The sequence below is a fragment of the Oncorhynchus masou genome, unplaced genomic scaffold (assembly GCF_036934945.1).
Source record: "Oncorhynchus masou masou isolate Uvic2021 unplaced genomic scaffold, UVic_Omas_1.1 unplaced_scaffold_729, whole genome shotgun sequence".
NCBI lineage: Eukaryota > Metazoa > Chordata > Actinopteri > Salmoniformes > Salmonidae > Oncorhynchus > Oncorhynchus masou.
In genome coordinates, this window is record NW_027013742.1 from 295,001 (window position 1) to 301,548 (window position 6,548).

Consider the following 6,548-nt stretch of genomic DNA (forward strand, 5'->3'; position numbering starts at 1 on the left):
AGAATGCTGTAGGAGAGCCGTGCGTTCTCGCCATCATCTGCGTCCATGGCGACAATACGCGTGACCAGGTAGCCCGGCTCGGCGGTGCGCGGCAGGTGTTCTTTGGCGGTGCCATTCTTACCGATAGGGGCTATCACCGACGGCGCGTTGTCATTCTGGTCCACAATAATGACATTAACGGTGCTGTTGGAGGAGAGCTCTGGGCTCCCGGAGTCTTTGGCCTGTACCATAAAGCTAAACTCTTTCAACTGTTCATAGTCGAATGAACGCAGTGCATAAAGGTAACCCGTGTCCTGGTTGATTGAGACATAGGTGTCGACGGACATGCCCTGGATGTCACACTCCAATATGGAGTAGGTAATGAGGGCGTTCGGACCAACGTCGGGTCCGCGGCGCTCACCGCGTGAATAAAAGCACCTGGTACATTATTCTCCGTCACATACACATCGTAAACTGGCTGCGTGAAGCGGGGTGCATTATCGTTCTCGTCGGAAACATGTACCTTGATGGATTTGCTTGTGGCGAGGAGGGGAGCCCCTGGTCTTTGGCTACAACGGTGATTGTGTACGAGTCTGCGTTTTCTCTGTCTAATATTCCATCCGTTACTATGGTGTAGTAGTTTTTAAATGAAGATTTGAGTTTGAAAGGAACGTCACCCAAAATCTCGCAGCTTACCAGCCCGTTGTCACCCGAGTCCCGGTCGGTGACGCTGAAGAGGGCTATGACGGTGCCCGGTGCGTCCTGTTCGCTCACAGACTCGGTCACCGTGCTGAAACTGATCTCCGGTGTGTTGTCGTTAACGTCGACCAGTTTGACCATGACTTTGCAGTGCGCGGGCACGGCGTTTGCTCCCAGGTCTTTAGCCTGGACATATATCTGGTGTGTACTACTCTCCTCATAGTCCACTTCCCCAGACACCTCTATTCTCCCCGTCCTGGCATCGATTTTAAACAGATCCTTTACCCGCGCCGGTTGTGGTTACTGAATGAATACACTATCTCTCCGTTCTGCCCTTCATCTATATCAGTGGCGTTCAGCTGAATAACCAGAGTGCCCACTGGTGAATTCTCCCGTAGGCTCACAGTGTACACCGACTGGTCGAAGACGGGTGCGTTATCGTTGGAATCCAGGACTTTAACGACCAGGAGCGCGGTGCCCGTCCGTTGTGGCACGCCTCCATCTACTGCCGTGAGCACGTACCGATGCACCGCCTGCTGCTCCCGGTCTAGCGGTTTTTCCAGCACTAACTCCGCAAACTTGTTCCCGTCGCTCTGTGTCTGAACATCCAGGTAAAAATAGTTATTGTTCGTTATGGCGTAGGTGCTGAGCGCGTTAGTCCCGACGTCTGGGTCGAAAGCATTCTCCACCGGGAACCGGGTACCTGGGGTGGCACTTTCCGTTATCTCCACAGTGATGTCTGTCTCGGGGAAAGTGGGGGATTGTCGTTGATATCCATCACCTCGATCTCCACGCGGAAAAGCTCGAGCGGGTTCTCCAGAAACACCTCGAGGTGCAGGTTGCACGGTACTGTCTGCTGCATATCTCTCCCGGTCTATTTTCTCCTTAACATAAAGATTCCCGTTCTCCAGGTTCACATCCAAGTAAGGGTTCCGCGAGCTGGGCACAGTCTGGAAGCGGCGGGCGGAAAGTTTGGTGATGTCCAACCCCAAATCCTCCGCGATATTCCCAATGACGGTCCCGTGTTCCTGCTCCTCCGGAAGAGAGAAGCGCAGCTGGCACGCGGCTCCATCCAACAAGACCGAGAGAAGGAGCGGGAATAACAAAATCATTTCCACTCCTCTCACTCTTCCTCTCTCAAGTGCACTTGGATATATGTCGTGGGTATTTTACTCCGATGTCTTACTCGAACTCAGCATTTCCCATCCCAGCTTCGGTTCGCAGGAATAATTCAGAATCAAAAGCTGCAATAAGGAAGATAAAACTACGGCTGCTCCCCAAACCCAAACCAGCTATTCCTTCTTTCGCTCTTTGCGTCGTCGTGTCAACCGGAAAGCATTCCTGTATTTGAGTCGTGAGAATCACGGCCATTTGATCCTCTCTTTCAGCAAAAAAAAATATATATATATATTCAGTCCAGGTTTGTGAATTTTGTCCGAAGCGCCAACATCTCAGCAGGCAGAGAGAGACAAGACGTGTAGACCATAATACAATCCTCACCCACAGATGGAATCCTCACACCTATCAAGTCCCAACTTAGTGCCATAAAAATATAAAAACATTCCTTCACGAATGCATAACTCCAGAAAGCACCATTCGCCTAAAATCCTAAACTTGAACACGGTTTGCCAACATGTAAATAAACGACAAATTGTACTTTCTCTCTCGCTTTTTCTCTCTCGCTTTATAATCAGTGCGGCTGAGCAGCAAGGAAAGCGGATGATCCCTCTGCTCCACTCCTGTAAAGCGAGTGAGGGGGAGCGGGGTTGGTTTTGCGCACAGCATCTTTTCCCACCAGCCAATAGTGTCCGCAGACACCCGGACGAGGTTACTCCTGATTGGGGCACGGGAATGCCAGCCAGCGCGCACCGTCCCACGGACCTGCCCGGACCCTTCTCTTTACTAACAACACGAGCCATCAAGCGGTGGTGGCGCTCGAGCCACTGCCCCAGCCCCGTGCAAACACGAGCATGAAGCCCCAGTCAACCGACACACCGGAGAGAAATAAAATATTTCACATATCCCGTGAATGAAATAGTCAACTAGTGGGCAACGGGTGGAATGTGAATTTGCAAATCCGTCGAAGGGTAACGTCTTGGCACAAAGCATCGTTTAAGCAGCATAGGCTACCGGTACATGCTACTTTAAAGTTAAAAGCGCAGCCAGCGAATTTTGAAAGTGAATATTGTAGAAATCGCCTATTCATCATCATAATGTGTTGTGTTATTTTCTTCTTCGGTTCAGTTTGATGAATGAACACGAAGGTAATGACTAGAGACTATGCCCAGGCAAGCAACAACAACCCTGTAGGGAAAGATGGAATGAGTGTTTTATTTCAATAGCTGCTGTTTAAAATGAAAGCCTCAGTAGAGAAGTGTGTGTGCGTGCGTGCGTGCGTGCGTGTGTGTGTGTGCACTATAGACCAAAACAGTCCGTGACCACAGGTAACATAGCGCTCTGTTCCAGTAACACAAATCTCTACTGATTATCCTTCCGTACTGTCAAGCAAACACTCGGGTGCAATTAAGCACGCACACACGAACACACTATCCATCTAGGCTATCGATGATGATGATGTAGCCTATACTAGTCCGTGACTCACACTGACTCATTCATGCCCAGGTCGTCATGTTATGTTGAATGGTCAACGAAACATTTGCTTTCACATTCTCTATCGTTCTATCTGTGATTGGTGACCATAGGCTATTGAGTATCGATGCAGTCAGCAGCAAGGATGTAGTCAGTAGGCTGTCTTCGTCTTATTATATACGTGACCGTTGGTTATTGATGTAGTAACCGAGGAACCAAAGCTTGGGGATGTTGCCAATTCTAACCCGCCGTCATGACGCACGTGCCCTCTGGCGGTCAAAACAAACGGGATTGAAGATTGCCGAAACTTTTAATTAACCCTGTCCCCTGTCAAGTTATCAATAAGCATGATTAATGTATGATGTCTATCAATATTATGTTTTGTTCAAATACACTACACAAATAATAACAACGAAACTAAAACGGGAGGAAGGAATCAGTTATAAACATGTTTGTATTCATTCCCAAATTCCTTCATCCGCACAACTATCGTTGTAAATAATATGATAGTATGGGATCAATATTATGTTCTGTTGGTGCGCTAAAGACACAACGAAGAAGACATATAATTCACGTAAAGCTGTAAAAACAAAATAGCTGTAAAACGGGAGTAAATGATCAACATGTTTTAATTGCAATCTTTCTTCTTTAGGCACAACGACATGCATATAGTTTGTATCCCAAATGGCACCACAATCCCTATATATAGTATTACATTTAACCAGAGCCCAATAGGCCGCTAGTCAAAAATAGTGCACTACCAGAGATAGGGTGTCTGAATGGACATCCTATAATGCTCCATTCATTCATATTCCGTTTAATGTAGCATAGCCAAAGCCATGCTAATAGCCTTTAGCATGTTAGTACCGCTATCTTCACTGTTTCATCATTAGCCCACTCTCTCCGACCTTAGCAATGAAACTCATTTCATCACCCTAACCTACTTATTTGATTCGTAAGCCATATGGTTTAATAGGCTATGTGTTTGCGTCCCAAATGACACCATATTCCCTATATAGCGCACGACCACGAGCCCTGGTCAAAAGGAGTGCGTTACGTAGGGGTGTAAGGTGCCATTTGGGACGGAGCATCAGTCTATGCAGTGATTTGAAAAGAAAGGAACAAAAAGGATAGACAGAAAGAGAGGAAGGCTACAATCTAAGCGTCCTTCCTGACCCACTTATTGGAGTATACAAACAGACAAAACGTCGTTGAGGGTAATTAACATAAGCTTCCGATTCCGTATTTAATAGATAGTCACGCGGCAATTACGGGACCGTAATACAAACAGACATGACCATTGTAGACTGGATTTAAGCAATATGGTGTTTAGATGATTTTGTAACATAACAAGTCTCACAGACAAAACGCTCGAGATACTGCTGGATGAATTACCATACTTGTCTTCTCTGATTCTCTGTGACAAAATCAGACTGGCACTAGTCGTGGGATGAGGAGAGAGAGAGAGAATCCTTCTGAAGAATCTTCCCAACATTCTAGAGACCAAGGTCGCCCCCTAGTGATTGTTAGCGGGACTCTGTATAAGATAGGATATTTCTACGTCTCCCCCTTAAACACTGCTCTCAGAACAGTTTAAAATATTCCCCTCGTACTGGTTAAGATGCAACCTGGTGGGAGGGAACTATTCCTAGATCTGTGTCTTTACTGAGGCTGCCGTCTCCTCATAAACGCTGCTTTCTGACCAGTTTTTACATATTCCACTCATAATGGTGATGATACGATCTGATCCTAGATCTGTGATCTCAGACCAGTTTTTACATATTCCACTCATAATGGTGATGATACGATCTGATCCTAGATCTGTGATCTCAGACCAGTTTTTACATATTCCACTCATAATGGTGATGATACGATCTGATCCTAGATCTGTGATCTCAGACCAGTTTTTACATATTCCACTCATAATGGTGATGATACGATCTGATCCTAGATCTGTGATCTCAGACCAGTTTTTACATAATTCCTCTCATAATGGTGATGATACGATCTGATCCTAGATCTGTGATCTCAGACCAGTTTTTACATAATTCCTCTCATAATGGTGATGATACGATCTGATCCTAGATCTGTGCCTATTAGGCCTGACGGACACATTCTGTACCCAGAGACATGATTAAGTAAAAGCCATATCACCCCGGGTATTATCGTTTCAATATGAGAGCGTGTATAATTTATCGGCTCTAAAATGACAAATGCCGACATAGTTTCTGACGGACGGTGTCATAACTGGGGTCGATGGCTGATGGTTTTGCGGGTGGCGGGTTTGATGGGGAAAGGGACAGAGACGTTGATGAGAGAACGGTGGCCTACCGTTAATATTTAATGCAATGAACACAAAAAAAGCAATTATGATGTCATTATCAGAGGTAGCAGCACAGGAACATATACTTGTAGTGTCCCGGAGCAGAGACCATCATATTGATACAGGTGCCAACGCCTCAAAGCAGTTCGACTGCACTGCAGCTGAGTTCTGTTCTACAGGGCAGACTGTAGGGGCTGTACCGTTGTCCGGATGAGCAGAGGGGCACCACAATATTGGACAGTAGACTTCATGTGAAATAAATGACTTTCATTGACTGGAGCACAGCTCTCTTCACTGCTTGCTTTGCTACCTCTGACAACTACATTCCTTGCCAATGATGGAGTTGTAATGATATAGTTGAATCCCGTACATTATTGCTTTGTATGGTAGACTTATTGTGAAATGGACCGTGAGCATAGGGATCCATATTGCATGATGAAACAACATGTGAAATAGATGACTGCATTACACTAGAGTCTGTTGACTATGTTGGTATACAACGAGTGAGAATGACATGTGTTAATGTTGTAATGGTAGTTGAGGACTGTACCTCTGTCCAGTGTGTTATGTATTGTGAAATAGATGACTGCATTACACTAGAGTCTGTTGACTATGTTGGTATACAACGAGTGAGAATGACATGTTGTGTTAATGTTGTAATGGTAGTTGAGTACTGTACCTCTGTCCAGTGTGTTATGTATTGTGAAATAGATGACTGCATTACACTAGAGTCTGTTGACTATGTTGGTATACAACGAGTGAGAATGACATGTTGTGTTAATGTTGTAATGGTAGTTGAGTACTGTACCTCTGTCCAGTGTGTTATGTATTGTGAAATAGATGACTGCATTACACTAGAGTCTGTTGACTATGTTGGTATACAACGAGTGAGAATGACATGTTGTGTTAATGTTGTAATGGTAGTTGAGTACTGTACCTCTGTCCAGTGTGTTATGTA

The 6,548-nt window shown here is 45.5% G+C and overlaps 1 pseudogene; it reads right to left on the reverse strand.

Annotated features, from left to right (window-relative positions):
• Positions 1-2,398, reverse strand: part of LOC135537237 (protocadherin-10-like) — a 39,042-nt pseudogene extending 36,644 nt beyond the window's left edge.
• Positions 2,399-6,548: the final 4,150 nt, after the last annotated feature.